The sequence below is a fragment of the Pleurodeles waltl genome, chromosome 5 (assembly GCF_031143425.1).
Source record: "Pleurodeles waltl isolate 20211129_DDA chromosome 5, aPleWal1.hap1.20221129, whole genome shotgun sequence".
Taxonomy (NCBI): domain Eukaryota; kingdom Metazoa; phylum Chordata; class Amphibia; order Caudata; family Salamandridae; genus Pleurodeles; species Pleurodeles waltl.
The window spans coordinates 1,282,891,658-1,282,907,696 of NC_090444.1; positions in this window are offsets into that span (position 1 = coordinate 1,282,891,658).

The following is a 16,039-nucleotide window of genomic DNA, read 5'->3' on the forward strand; positions in this document are numbered from 1 at the left end:
TGTTTGTGGATTCTCTGTCTGGGTCAGTTTGACAGTTGGGCTGGTTGCACCTCTCTCTAGACAGTGACGCAAAGGGAGCTGGGGTGTAGCCTGCATATCCTGATGAGCCATCTATGCTAGGAGGGAGGGGAGGAGTGGTCACTTACACCTGAAAGGGCTGTGCCTGCCCTCACACAATGCAGTCTCCAACCCCCTGGTGTGTGTCTGGGGCCTGGCCTGGGCAAGGCAGGATCTCACAAACAAGAGAGACTTTCCTTTGAAGTAGGCCTACTTCAAAGGCCAAAATGGGTATAAGAAGAGCACCCAAACCCCTGAAAAATTAGATCACTTCCGGAAATACAAAGGAAACTCTGCCTGGAGAAGAGCTGAACAGCTGAGGAGAAGTGCTGCCCTACCTGTGCTTTGTGGAGCTATCCTGCAGTTGCTGCTTCTGCCTGTGCAAGGGGACAAAGACTGGACTTTGTTGTGCATTCCTGCTTGTGAAGAAATCTCCAAGGGCTGGTCCTGAGCTTATCTCCTATTGTCGAAGTCTCAGGGCCATCAAAGACTTTCCCTGCCAGCACCTGCACTCTCTGCTGAGTCTTCTGCCCTGCCAAGTGGTGCCCTATTTAGTTCCTGGGGCCTTGAAAGGTGAAGCTGGCAGACCAAGACTGAAAATCCACGCACAGACCGCCGTACTGGGAAATTTTCGATGCACCTTCCGAGACGCGGCTGAGAAATGACCCACCGTTGGCTTTGTGGCTGAAACCTATGCTTCACCTGCATTGCGGCTCGAAGATCGACGCACGCGGCTGAAGAAACGACGGGCAACACCAGCTTACGGAGACTGTGAACGTCGCAACCCCACATAGCGCGGTTTTCTGATACTGTGCGACCGGATTTTCGAAGCAAACCTGGCTGGGTGCGGAAAAACAACGCAAAGCTTGCTGGGATCCAAGGGTGCCTGCCCAGATCGACACATCGCTCTCCTGTGGAGATGAAAAAGAACTCACAGTCTTGCTTGCGAGTGAGAAATCGATGCTTCACTAGCCTTTTTCGATGCACACTCGCCCGTGCGGTGTTATTTTGACGTAATCCAGGTACTTTTTCACGCTAACAGTGTTAGCACTGTTTTCTAAGGATTTAAGACTCTTTTTGCTTTTCAATTCATAACTTGACTTGTGTATGGTGGAATTTTGTCATTTTGGTCTTGTTTTGTTTAGATAACTATTACCTATTTTTCTAAACCTGTGTTGTGTCATTTGGTAGTGTTTCCACAGAATTACTGGGTGTGTTGGTACAAATACTTTACACCTAGACTCTGAAGTTAAGCCTGCCTGCTTGTGCCAAGCTACCAAGGTGGTGAGCAGGGTTAACTGAGGGTGATTTTCCTTTACCCTGACTAGAGTGAGGGTCCTTGCTTGGACAGGGGGTAACCTAACTGCCAACCAAAGACCCCATTTCTAACAGTGCTTCTAGCTGAAAGCGCCATGTGAAGCCTTGTGAGCAAGAACTGTGACAAGGGAAAACAAGAAAATATTATTTTGGGATATAAACCATGTCCCATGATTTGAGGACATAGCATGGCATGGTCCACAAAAGACACTCAAAGAACGAAACAAAAGAAAAGAATGTCCACACTCGAAACAACTATTCCACAGAAACCGAACGGGAAGATCAAGACATAGACCCTGAAATAAAGAAGATGGCCCTCTACTAAGTGTGAGACACATTTCTGGTATTGCAAGTAAAATAGGAGGGTTGCAAGAAAATTCCTTGCAAAGTATGAACATGATTTCTATCCTTATTATTTTGTGGTTCTACTAACATTTTCTGTCCCATTTTTTATCAATTGTTAAAGTGATCTTTTTTCGCCCACGTTTATTACGAAAAATAAGTCATTTCAGAAACACATGAACATACAATAGACAACACCCCAAAAAGTGGTGTTCATTGTATGAGACCTGTTCCTTTTTAATCCTTTTTAATCTTGGTATATAAATAAAGCTAGTTTGCAATAGGAGAACACTAATGTAACCTACGTGTATACACCTGCCACAGCTAAAACCCTGTAGCCAATTCCTACTGCGGACAGCCAAAGGCTACCCTGTGGATTGGGCATAGGTCTGTCGAAAATGGAAAAACCTCTGAAATTGGCCATTGATGGTTAGCTATACAAATTAGCTCTGTAAAATGAAGCAATACCTTGAGGTTTCATATCTGAAAGCTCATTCAGGAAACCTGATGAAAAACTGCAGCTGTCCAGTGGTCCCCTTGCTTCAGAGACTTCTTTTCTTCAAACTGTCAACTCTAGCGTCACAAACTCACCTATCACACACTCTTCACATCAGGCCCTACATCCCATGAGCAAATCACACATGCTTAAAGCAGCTCTTGCTGACACTAAAAGCTATCCTGCGTGGAAACATTGATCTCGGACTCTCACATAGAAAACACAATGACACCCTCGGGTAAATGCCATACCTTTGCTCTGAAAATATACGATGCTCAAATCAGTCACACTGCGTATAGTTTTTAGGTACCCTTAATGCTACGTACTGTAAAGTGTAAACCTCACAGTGGTACAGTTTATCTCTACTTCACTCAGCAGAGATGAAACAGCCCAAAAGCACCAAGCAGAGTTTTATTACCTACCATCCCCAAAAATAGTGGTGATCCTCCTAATGTTGTGACAACTCCAAACTAGTTGGATTAGACAAACAAGGTATACAGGTGAAAATAGGTTATGTTATACATAATCAAAGATTATGAAAAATGTTCTGACAGAATACAAACGATTCAGTTCTCTACTTTGCTAATTTTCAAAAACACACCCACATTAATATTCTAAATGACTTCCAAAAGGTTATTTTTTTTCAATTCTATATTGCATATTTTGACGACTGAATATGCAGGGTCCGGATTCCCAAATGTGTTTGGCCTCTTTATTGGTAGCTATGCATTCTGGGGTTTCTTCATTTGAAAAATACTTTTTGTAGCTGTTAAGACACACTGGGTAGTCCTCACTGCAAGCCTCTGCAATATTTCGATCTAGGATCCGATGAGAAAAACGCAAGAATTGGTGACACCTTACTTTCTTTCTTCAGTCGTCCTACAATTGTGTATGTACTGTCTGCTGGGATAAACCAAACTATAATTAGCAAACTCGGCCTCGTTGGCTCTGGATTGTATCTCTTTAATTGTACCCCTCTTTGTGGCAATTGAATTTCTCATCCCACCTTTGGTCCTACTTCCCTACTGGTGTACCCAAAGGGTACTTAATATTTCTACTGCACCATTGTTTAATTTGCTACCTTAGATTTTTCAAGTTGCTTGAAGGTCCATGAATCGGATCACTGCATAGACCCATTTTGTTTTGCCACCAGTGCTTCATTGCACGAAGGTAATGTTAGGACCCCTCCAGGGAGTAATAACTAAAGTATGCGTCAGTTCTGTCCAAACATCTTACAAGCCAATCTGCATCCTCTGTTCACTATGGTAGTATGTGTGTGGTGGTACTGCATGCACCCGATGCTCCGACATGCTCAAATGCAGCTTATTCTTTCCACACTTGCCAAAGTGTGAAGTGGATAGAAGTGTACAGTCATAGCACAAATGCAGATAGCACAGTACAAATCATCATATGCATAGTCAGTTACCACTGTATGCACCCTATCACAAAGCATCTATGGGCTCCTATGTCCTCAGATGAGGGTGACAAATTTGCAAGTGCAGAGCATTTCGTGCAATACTAAATTTATGGTGAGGTTCAGGAACATGTGCATTCCCGAGTTAGAGGGGAGTTATTTTGAAGACAGTGAGCAGTCATAGGTTTGTTGTAATCTCACACTTACCCAATAGTTTCAACCCAATTAATCCTCATTAACATTATTACCAAAAAGCTGGCATGGCCGTAGAAATTCTGGGTAGGAGAATTTTTCTCAATGTGTTGGAAAATGGATTATTGTTAATGGCAGGTAAGTGCCTACACTTAGCAATAGGCCACAGCCCCCCACTAGGTCTAGTCAGGTCTCAATAAATTAATTGCAGCTTAACCCTTTGTAGTTTGGCAACGAGCAGGTAGGCTTAACTTAAGAGACAGGTGTGTGAAGCATTTAAAAATCACAAAACAGTAATTAAGAAAACACAAAACGCAATAAAAATCCAACTCTAATTTATAAAAATAGATTATATTTTTATTGTTAAAATGACACTAAAACTACAAAAATTATGACGTCTTGCTTGGCTACAGTGAGCGGGAGGCCTCTGTCAAAGTTTTACCTTCTGACGTAGTCTTTTTCTTGAAGATTTTCTTCACCAGGACAAAGTCACAAGTTGGATCTGACCTCCCTGGAGCCCTCTTTGGAGGCACATCCTAGGAGACCTCAGTGAAGAATTCTACCTTCGGGCTTAGACCATTTTTTACGTGACGGAAATCTTCATCCAGGACAAACTTGAAATTGAAACCAACCTTCCTGAAGCCCTTCTCGGATAGGCTGCGCAGGAAGACTTGGCCAACTTTTTACGTTTGGACGTAGTCACTTTTTTTGAGTTTTTCTCTCCGACGGTGGACAACCTTTCAAAGCAGGCTCATTTTGAGTTGACGTCATCAGATTGCCTTTCCTTGAGCCCCCGGAGGAGTCCTGGAAGTCTGTGGCTCTGGAGCTTTTCAACGGGACGAACCTATAAGTCAGGCCATTGTGCAGTCGACGTAAGCCGACTTGACTCACGTCTGGTTGGTCCACTTATGGAGTTTTTTTTTAAAGTGTTCCTCTCTTCCCCAATCTTCTGGATCTTCTTCCAGAATGTCTTTGAATGTCATTTAGGAGTCCACAACTTACCCCAAAGGTTCCAGAAGCTCTGTGTTGCTCCTTGAGGATCTGGACTCCAACTCCCAGAATGCATCTGGCTCAAATCCAAAAATGACAACTGGTAAGCTGGTCAGTTTGTTCAGGGCTTGATGCAGGGGACTCTGGTCAGCTATAGCAAACAGGGAGTCCCTTCTTGAAGCAGTTGAAGACAAGCAAAGTCCTTTTAGTGGTGAAGCCCAAGTGTGCAGCTGGTGCAGTCCTTCAGAGTGCAGTGTCCAGGTGCAGGTCAGGGGTCCAGCAGGGCAGTCCATCTTCTTTCTCTTCTTCCTTGTAGGGATTTGGGGTGGGGGAGCAGCTCTGCCAATCTTATACTTGCTCCTCGGGCGGAAAGTTGGGGGAGGGGGGCCTCTTGACCAATCACGGCAGGCCACCACCCTCTTGAGTGACCACTTCCTGTGAAGTGTGGCAAAAATCTGCCCCAGAGAACAACATTTTCCCAAAATCCAAGATAGCAAAACATCATTCTCAGAGGTTAGGTCTGGCTGAGCCCACCCACTGGTGTGGCTAAGTTTCCCTTAACACACCCCTTTGCAGACCTCTCCTAATCTAATTAGGGGGCACCTGGCTGTCTGGTTTGGCAGGAAATGGGAGAGGCCCACTTGCAGGTTCAAATGTCCTTCCCTTCTTTGAAATACAGTTGGCTGCTCCCCCCTATCCTGTTTCACAATATAATGAGACGCTTCTCCTCCCCCAGGCACTTCCTTTGTGTTCAGCCCAGGCCACTTCACTCCTCATCAAGCAGCCTTGCCAGACTGCCAGAGGCTGGCTAATCAGAGAAGGACACTACAGAGCAGAAACTGGTAACTTTCAGGTAGAGTTCTAAAACTCTTTCCCTGAGTCAGCTATATTAAATGCAACAATGGCAAGTTGTTGCCTTTATTATAACAATACTTTTGATCCAAACTTAAAATATTTAGCTCCTTATGAGACTTTATTAATTAAAAATAAAGTCTCCCATGTTAGACTATGGAGACCATTCACTACAATGGGAGAAAGTGAATTTAGCTATTTTTCCCTCACCAGGGTTTATAAAGCATCTTTTATAAGGTCCCTGCTTATAGTTACACTGCACCCAACTCTGGTGGCACCTAGGGTACACCTTAGGGGTGACCAATATGTATAAATAAGGTAGTTTAAGACTTTGAGAGTACTTTTATTTCCAAAGTCAAATATGGAGTTAACTTTAACTTAAAAGCAGCCAGCAAGGCAGGCCTGCATTTACAATGACACTGGGCACCACAGCAGTGCACCTATAGGTGTTCTACCTATGCTGGGGTCCCTAAACCCACACGCCCTTACCAAATAGTAGGGACTTATAGGTAGGTTGGTACAGCCAATTATAATTAGCCTGATTTGCATATCCATTTTAATCAGAGCACAGGCCCTGGGACTGTTTAGCACTGCCCAGGGCACCATCAGAGTATTAAAAACACCAGCATGAGTGAAAATTGGGGGGTAAAAATTAGGGGGTTCTGCAATCATCCCAGTTTTCCCACACAATGTGTAAATACATTTTTCATGTGGAAAAAATAACAAAAGCTAAGATGCTTTGCACCTAACATTTAGGGTTAATTCTGTGATTAATACTGTGTCATCTTCATTTTGTACATATTTGCATTTTCGATCATCCCCTGACGTAAATCTACAGGTATCAAATAAGGGAATCAATAATTTAATCTTAGATTTATTCTTTGACTTGTGATGTATAGATTTATAGATCGAGAGCTGTGAATAAGCAGGATTTTTTTTTACCAAGGAGTTCTTGGTGACATCAAATAGACAAAGAGAGTGAAGCAGTGAAGAACCGGATTCACAGCTATTCACACATATGACTCTTTGTGAGACCCATACATAACATACATTACTTACTTGACCAGGCCTCATGTATTTTCTGCACACAATGACACTGGAGCACTGACAGGGAGAAGGTTGCCCTGCTTTTACAGTTTAACTTCTTGAAGCTGAACTGCCATTGGATAACCGGAGCTGCCGAGTGCCTCTTGATTTCAACTTTCTCAGTTACTTTATTGAAAATAGACATCAGCAGTTCAATTAATATAGGCATCAGCAATTCAGTGAAAACAGGCATCAGCAAATCTCATAGTTCAGTGTACTAGAGACCTCAATGTGAAGATACGAGACCTCAGTGGAAGAAGCTGAAAGCCATGTCGGTACTCCAACAACTCCTTAAAAATAAACATTACAATTTAATGTCTAACAGGAAAAAAGTGTGGGCAAAACAATAATTGCTTTAATTCGTATTTATGGGAGGTTGTCTCTCCCTATAAGTGCTTAAAAAATCTATAATTTAAAAAACTAGACAGTATTAAGGAAAAATACGCTATCAACATGGTTATGGGTTTCTGATGGCATCTTTCCCTCATTTACCCATAAGTGTGTTACTATTTGTTATAAATCTCCTACAGGAAAATAAACCTGCATATTTCAAAGGTAAATTAAGCAACTTTTTAATTTGTATTCATCTGACAATTATTTCGATTTTATAATATAAACTTTCTTTAGATGTTAGAAGTACACTTTTGATGCTTTGCTATTTGTAAATGCTAAGGTTTATGCGTTTTGAAATTCCACTATAATAGCAATAAAAAAATGATTAGTGACCCATGAATTAACCATTAACTTGTATTTTGAAATGGTCAATTTTGCCTTGAGGTCACTGAACCGTACTTGACACATCTCAATCGATACAGGTTTAATTACAACTATTGTTCAAGGTCACAACAGATATGTCCACCAATTCGTCATTAAGACCATACAATAAAGAGCAAGACTGAATCATAAAATGATGACATTTGAATTGCTTTTAATAGAAATTGTTGGAAGCAAACCGAAATATTGCAAGCATGTTCATTTTATTAGATGACCAAAACCAGATAGAGTCACATGAATCATATGTAAAATAAAAAAACAAGAAGTCCTTTTTCTAAGCCGATTTCCTATACCACGACATACGTATTTAAAAGGATTGTTAACCAATCAAAGTGAAAAATCAATTAAAATATACGTTGTAATTAATGCAAATTGATTTTGTAGCTTGGTGATATTGTATTAATATATTAGTTTCAACCAGTAAAATCAGTAGCACTGTATATTTTAGGAAAACGCATATTGAAATACACCGTACTTTTATTCATGAAGAAAGCCACAGGGGCAGTTTCACAATGGCATAGCAAATTTACGAAAGGTCCAAAAGTAATTAGCAACCTGACAACTGAATTTGTTGTGCACTGAACTGTCACAGAGTGAAAAATATAAGTTTAGCCCAATGATAGTGGGAGACAGTACACCATTTCCGAAAGCGCATAAGTACTTAGCAACTGCAAATTAGAACATTCACAGCACAAGATTGCGAGCAGTGCAATTAGCTTTCCAATCGCGATTTACAAACAAGCATTGGCAATGACACTAAGTCCTGCCTATACAAGAGCTATTGGCTTTGGCAAAGTGTTTTGCCATGTTGTACACCATTGTGACTGCTGTTCAGCATGGCAAAAAGTTAGTGGCCTAGAATGTCAGAGTGACGTGTGGGAGTAGAGTGTCATCGAGTGGATCTGTTGGGGTGTTGTATAGTGGAGTAGGGGGATTAATATGTCATTGAGGAGAGGGGAGTAGAGTTCAGTGGTTCAGTGGCAGAGAGTGTCTTGCAGTAGAGTGGGGTGGAATAGGGTGGAGTAGATTGGAGTGGATTGAGGTAGTGGAGTGCATTTGTTTGGAGTAAAGTGGGCTAGAGTGGTTTGGGGTAGAGTGGGGTGGATTGGATTGGGGTAGAGTGAGGTGGATTTAATGGAGTGAGTCGGGTTGGTGTGGGGTGGAATGGATTGGAGTGGGGTGGATTAAAATGGGGTAAGGTGGATTGGAGTAGGGTGGGTTTTAGTGGGCTGGATTAGATTGGAATGGGATGGGTGGTTTGGATTGGAGTGATAGTGCTGGGGTGGGGTGCATTGGATTCAGTTGGGGTGGATTGGATTGGAGTGGGGTGGATTAGATTGGATAGGGATGAGCGGATTGGAGTGGGGTGGATTGGATTGGCATGGGGTGGGTTAGATTGGACTGGTGTGGGGTCGAATGGATTGGAGTGGGGTGGTTGAGATTCACTGGATTGGAGTGGGGTGGATGGGACTGGATTGGGGTGGTTTGCATGCAGTGGATTGGGTTGGAGTGGTGTGGACTGGATTGGAGTGTGGGTGGATTAGAATGAAGTAGGTGGAGTGAGTGGATGGATTGGAGTGGAGTGGAGTGAAGTGGACTGAACTGGAATGGGAGTGAATTGGATTGGGGTAGGGTCGATTGTAGTGGGATGGAGTGGATTGGATTGGTGTGGGGTGGATTGGATTGGAGGAGAGTGGATTGGATTAGAGTGAGGTGGATTGGAGTGGGATAGGCTGAATGGATTGGACTGGAGTGCAGTGGACTGAACTGGGATGGGGTAGATTGGATTGGGGCAGAGGGGAGTGGGGTGGATTGGATTGAAATGGGGTGGGTTGGATTGGGTGGGATGGACTGGAAGGAGTGGACTGGATTGGGGTGAGGCGGATTGGAGTGGGGTGCATTGCATTGAGGTGAGGAGGATTGGTGTGGGGCAAATTGGATTAAATCGGGGTGTACTGGAGTGGGGTGGGTTGGAGTGGGATATATCAGATTGTGGTTGATTGGATTTGGGTGGATCAAATTGGGGTAGATCAGATTGGGGTGGAACAGATTTCAGTGAGGTGGATTGGAGTGAGTGGGATGGATTGGATTGAGTGGGTGGATTAGGGTTGGGTGGATTGAACTGAGTTTGGTGGATTGGAATGGAGTTGGCTGGAGTGGGGTGGGCTGGACGGGGATAGATCAGATTGGGGTGGATCAGATTGGAGTGAAGTGGATTGGATTGAGTGGGATGGATTGGATTGAGTGGGAAGGATTGAATTGAGTAGGGGGGATTAGGGTGGGGTGCAGTGGATTGGATTGGAGTGGGTTGGATTGGAATGGGGTAGACTGGATTTCAGTGGGGTTAATTGGATTGGAGTGAGGTCGGTTGGGTTGAAGTGAGGTGGATTGGGGACAGGATGTGGCCAGAGCTGCTGACTTTAGAGGTTGGTGTTGGCTCAACATCCTTTGATTCTGGGAAAATCAAGTAATCTCCCATTGCCTACAAAACAATGAATGTGTCCTTGTGTAATGCAACTGGTGCTCATGTAAAGTTCTGTAGTACTTTCTGAATGTGTTTGCATTATTTAAAACTGCAAAAACAATGGAGTGGGGTGGACTGGATTGGTGTGGGGTGAATTAATTTGAGAGGGGTGGACTGGTCATATTGGGGTAGATTAAGGTGGTTTAGAATTGGGTGGATTGGACTGGAGTAGGGTGGATTAATGTGGACGGGAGTGGGGTGGGTTGCATTGGAGTGGTATGGATTGGGGTGGTGTGGGTGGATTGGATTGGAGAGAGAGGTGTATTGGGTAGCAGTGGACCTGATTGGAGTGGGTGGATTGGGTTGGATTGAATTGGAGTGGGGTTGGGAGGGTTGGATTGGAGTAGGGTGGGTTGGATTCAGGTGGGATGTATTGAAGTGGGGTGGGCTGGATTGGAGTGGGTGGATTGATGTGCAGGGGATTGGATTGGAGTGCCGTGGATTGGACTGGAGTGAATTTGGGTGGGGTGAATTGGATAGGGGTGCAGTATATTGGATTGGAGTGGGGTAGATTGGATTGGGCTGGATTGGGGTGGATTGGATTGCTGTGGGGTGGTTTGGATTACTGTGGGGTCGACTGGGGTGGATTAGGGTGGGGTGCATTGGATTGAGTGTGGTGGATTTGGATTGATTGAGGTGGATTGTATAGGAGTGGGTGGTTTAGATTGGGGTGGGGTGGATTGAATTGGAGTAGGGTGGATTGGATTGGAATGGGATAGATTGGATTGGTGTGGGGTTATTGGATTGGAGTGGGGTGGATTGGAGTAAGGTAGGCTGGATGGATGGATTGGACTGGAGTGCGGTGGACTGAACTGGGATGAGATAGATTGGTTTGGGGTAGAGTGGGGTGGATTATAATAGAGTTGGTTGGATTGGAGTGGGGTGGATTGGATTGAAATTGTGTGTGGTGGGGTGGACTGGCAGGAGTGGGATGAATTGGAGTGGGTGGGTGGATTGGAGTGGGGTGGATTGCATTGAAGTGAGGAGGACTGGATTGGAGTGTGGTGGATTGGATGCGGGTCGACGAGAGTGGGGTGGGCTGGAGGGGATAGATCCGATTGGGGTGGATTGGATTGGGGTAGATCGGATTGGGGTTGATCAGATTGGGGTGGATCAGACTGGAGTGAGTTGGACTGGATTGATTGGGATGGATTGGATTGAGTGGGATGGTTTAGATTGAGTGGGTTAGATTAGGGTGGGGTATATTGGGTTGAGTGTGGTGGATTGGATTGGACTGGGGTGGATTGAATTGGGGTATGTGGACTGGAATGGGATGGGGTAGAATGGATTGTTGTAGATGGGACTGGAGTGGGGTGGATTGTATTGGACTGGGGTGGATTGGGTTGGAGTGAGGTGGATTGGGGAGAGGATGTCGCCAGCGCTGCTGACTGTAGAGCTGGGTGTCAGCTCAACATCCTGTGATTCTGGGAAAATCATGTAAGCTCCCCATGCCTACTAAAAAACAGAATGTGTCCTCGTGTAATGTAACTGGTGTTCATGTAAAGTGCTCCAATACTTTCCGAGCAAGTTTGCGCTATTTAAAACTACAAAAGAATCAAATAAAATTGGAGTGGGGTGGATTGGATTGGTGTGGGGTGGATTAATTGGAGAGGGTGGACTAGATTGGAGTGGGGTGGATTGTGGTGGATTGCACTGGGATGAATTGGGGTGTATTGGACTGGGGTGAGGTGGATTGGATCGAAGTGGGGCAAATTGGAGTGGGGCAGATTGTTTTGGATTAGTGTGGGTTGTTTGGGGTGGAGTGGGCAGATTGTTTTGGATTAAAGTGGGGCAGAATGAAATGGATTGGAGTGGGTTGGATTGTTTAGGATTGGAGTGGGGCAGATTTATTTGGATTGGAGTGGGCAGATTGGAGTGTGGCAGATTGCATTAGGGTGGGTTGGAGTTGGGTGGATGGGAGAGGGGTGGATTGGAGTGGGGTGAATTGGGATGGAGTGTGGTGGATTGGTTTTGGGTGAAGTGAAGTGAATTAGTTTGGAGTGGGGTGCATTGTTTTGGATTGGAATGGGGCAGATTGGAGTGGGACAGATTGTTTTGGATTGGAGTGGGGCAGACTGGAGTGGGGAAAATTGAAGTGGGGCAGATTATTTTGGATTGGGGTGGGACAAGTTTTTGGATTACAGCGGGACAGATTGTTTTGGATTGGAGTGCAGTAGATAACAGTGGGTCAGATTGGTTTGAATTGGGGCAGATTGTTTTGGGTTGGAGTGGGGCAGATTGTTTTGGATTTGAGTGGGGCGATTGGAGAGGTGTAGTTGAGAGTGGGGCATTTTGTTTTGGATTGGACTGGAGCATATTGTTTTGGATTGGAGTGGGGCAGACTGTAATGGGACACATTTTATCTATTGAAGTGAGGCAGATTGTTTTGGAGTGGTGCAGATTATTTTGGATTGGAGTGGTGCATATTGTTTGGAAGTGGTGAAGATTAGATTGGGGTGAGTTGGGGGAATTGGGGTGGGATGGGTTGCAGTGGATTGGATTGTGGTGAGTGTCTTGGACTGGAATAGGGTGGATTGGTGCAGGGTGAGGTGGGGTGGATTGGGGTGGATTGTAGTGAGCCAGATTGGGGTGTACTGCTCAATTATGTGTTAAGGCATACTTTCAGAAATTACCATTAATAAAGAAACTATTTGCTTTGCAATATTTAGAACAAGATAATTGTCATCTTTTGAGAAAACACCTGTGAGAAGAAAACACAAGAAAACATGAGTGCAAAGTGAGAAAATATGATTTGACAAAACAAAAGAAGTTAGTTATACAAAAAATAAAAATTTGCAATTTTCTTTGTCCTGCTGGGCAAATTTTTTGCTCAAGTCTTCTGTTTGCAGGGCACTAGAAGTTAAAAGGTACAAAATAGTACCTCATTGATGTCAGGAGCAGTGGAAGCGAACTGATTAAGTTAAATTAATCAGTGCTTGGCCCCTGCTTCACACAGAGGAACAAAAAAGATGATTGGCCTGCAGTGACGAATTATGAGGCTGTAAAGAAGAGTGGCACACAAGGCAAACAATGGTAAGCTATAGGGGGCTCTAAGCCCATTATTGCACACAACTGAGTCTTGCAAGAGAGACACATGCCCTAGCGCATGCACTAGCAGGCTCAACCCTAAAAAAAGGACAATTAACACTCTGCAAGTTGGACTGTGGGTGAACTTCTTGAGGGTGAGGTTACTACTAACTACTTTCAAAAGAATTTTTTCTAACTCATCAAGATATGGCAACTTTACTGGAACATCCCTTCCTTTACACTGAGAACACAAATTGCTGCATTTTCAGAGAGCCAGGTTTTCTGCAGTGCATTTCCGCTGCTGCACGCTTCCCACGCCACCTCTTTAATAATCAGAAGTCATCAGCAGACCACCAGGGCTGTGACTAGGGCACAGATCATCTGACCCATAACTGTTCCTCACTCAGGCAGTGCTTGCATAACCTCAGGAGTACAATGGAAATTGATAATGGATGGAAATGGAAATCAGGCTGGACATGAGAGGATATGCAGTGAAATCCATGAGTGAAAACATATCAGACATAGAGACCTGGTGAAAGTCCACCATGCATTTATGTTTCTACAACTAAACTACCATGTTCTTATCCAGGCTGTTGACTGCAGGACTCAATATCAGCAGGACATCAAACCTTCAAGTGCGGCAATGTCATAACGCACAATAATGGGGCATCCTACAGAATTTGATGAGAGGCCCCTCACTCTCCCATATCTCACGGATATTAATTTGCCCCGGTCTGAATGGGGACAGTCAGAAGGGTTTGGGATCCCTGAACTTTGTAGGGGCTTGAGCTACACTCCTGCAGTGATGGTCTTTTACAAATCTGGGTAATCAATAGATAAACTATGTTTGCATCAAAAAGCATCCATTGTGCATTTGTTTGCTAAATGAAGGCTAAGGCATGTAAATATGGTGATGAGAGATCATTATGCTTGTGACACCACCCCGCAGATGAAAGGAGGATTCCTCCCCCAAAACCTGCCCCTAACAAGCTTACAGTACCAAGATTACTCTTTACGGTACCATGTCTGTGCTTCTCATGAATCTGCTTAAGTCTCCCAAAATGGCTATAATTATGGCACAAAGACTTAGAAGACAGCTTAAGAAATCTAGCTTGTGAATATCAGATCTTCAGCATCTGTGCTCAAACCTGTTTTAAGTCAATAAAGAAAATTTGGATACTGGCTAAATTCTTGTGATCTTGGGCGAATCACAGTCCCTCTACGGTTGTGCTTTGGCCAACATTTGAAGTGTTTAGGAACAGTAATATGCATAGTACCACAAAATGTATTAAAAAAGCTCCAATGACAACCACAATCCGGGTTACTTCTGCTATGTGGAAATTCAAATAAGAAAAAAAATATTGAGACCAATGTAAAAAAATACTAAATTTACGTAACGACCGTTGAATAAACGGAGCCCAAATACATTCTAAAACAATTTCTGATGAAGTTCTAAAACAATTACATGCTTTGCCCTTTCTGAGTATCAAAACGAGAAGGGAAACAAGGTATTTTGACAGATTTACCTGCGGAATATCTATGCCCTTTTTTCATTCTAAGGTGAAAAGGCATCCTGGACGGTGCTTCAAATAGGAAAATGAGGCAGCCGTTGAAGCTATGATGCTAGACTTCAATATTAGGTTGGTCTATTGTACATTACCAGTATTCACCAAGCAGTTTATTAATACGCACATTTTCAATTACAAACTCCTGCTGTGATATGTGTTGGCTGAGCTGGATGCCAAGTGTTTAATGGGACATTTGTCTGACAGGAGCATGCGGGCTTTGCCGGCTGTGAACACTGGGCTCAATGTATCTGCCAGGATCGCCAGCGGCTCTGCTAAGTAAGGTATCACACCGATAAAGATCGATTTAAGACGTGGATCAAATATGTGCAAATCATTTAATTCTGAGGATTGCAGTGGTCTGAAGAGTTTGTTGAAAGCGTGAAAGCAGAGGCATTATTTAGAAGAAGAAGGCAATGTTCAGCTGAGTTTACGGTCCATGCGGCTAAAGTTCTCACTGCGCAAATGCCAGAGCAGTGTATACCAACAACTTTAATGAGAATAAAAAAAAAAATACAAACTGAATTGTTCATTTTTACAGGTCAGCAAGCAGCTTCTTATCTTACCCGAAACCCACAGCAGCCCTTATAAAGATGGTATTTTTTTTTTTTTTATTTATATTTGTATTTGGGCAACAATAAAAGTGGAGGGGATACTGCAAACAACAAGCGCCAGCCTCCGATTCGGCAATAGCACTAGAGTGGGTCCCTGCTTGACCCCGGGGGAAACTGGTGAGTGCGCGTTGCCCTGGGGGTACTGGTGAGTGCCGTTGTGATGGGAATGTTGGCTACCCACAAAGCAAGCAGAACTGCAATCGCAAGGTTTCCACTGAGACCAGCACACTAAGCGAATTGCACTCGGGCAGCGCTGTTGCTTCAAATCAAGGATGTAGATATTATCATAGAAACAAGGGTGCTGACATACTTAAAAGAAGTTCCACCAAAGTCGATCAAAACAGTACTTGAGCCTCGGGACACTGATAAGAGCAAACACAGTAGGAACAAGCATTGGTAAATCCAGAAAATATGCTACAGCCAAAAGAAACAGAGGGAAAGTAAGTGGTAAGCACAGGAACCAATGAAAAGCAAGGGAGGGATGTGAGGGCCAGTTGTAGCAAATTCTGAATTTGAGATTCGGAAATTGCGAGTCGGTGCGACTCGCAATTTCCGAATCGCAAATTGGGATGCAGAACGGTGTCTCAGACACACCGTCTGCGAATCGCAATGGGGTCGCAAAGACCCACCTCATTAATATTAATGAGGTGGGTCGCTTTTTGCGACCCCATTGCGATTCCCTGCACTCACAGGGATGGTGGCCTGCTGGAGACAGCAGACCTCCATGTCTGTGACTGGTTTTTAAATAAAGCAGTTTTTTTTTTTTTGCATTGCAGCCTGTTTTCCTTA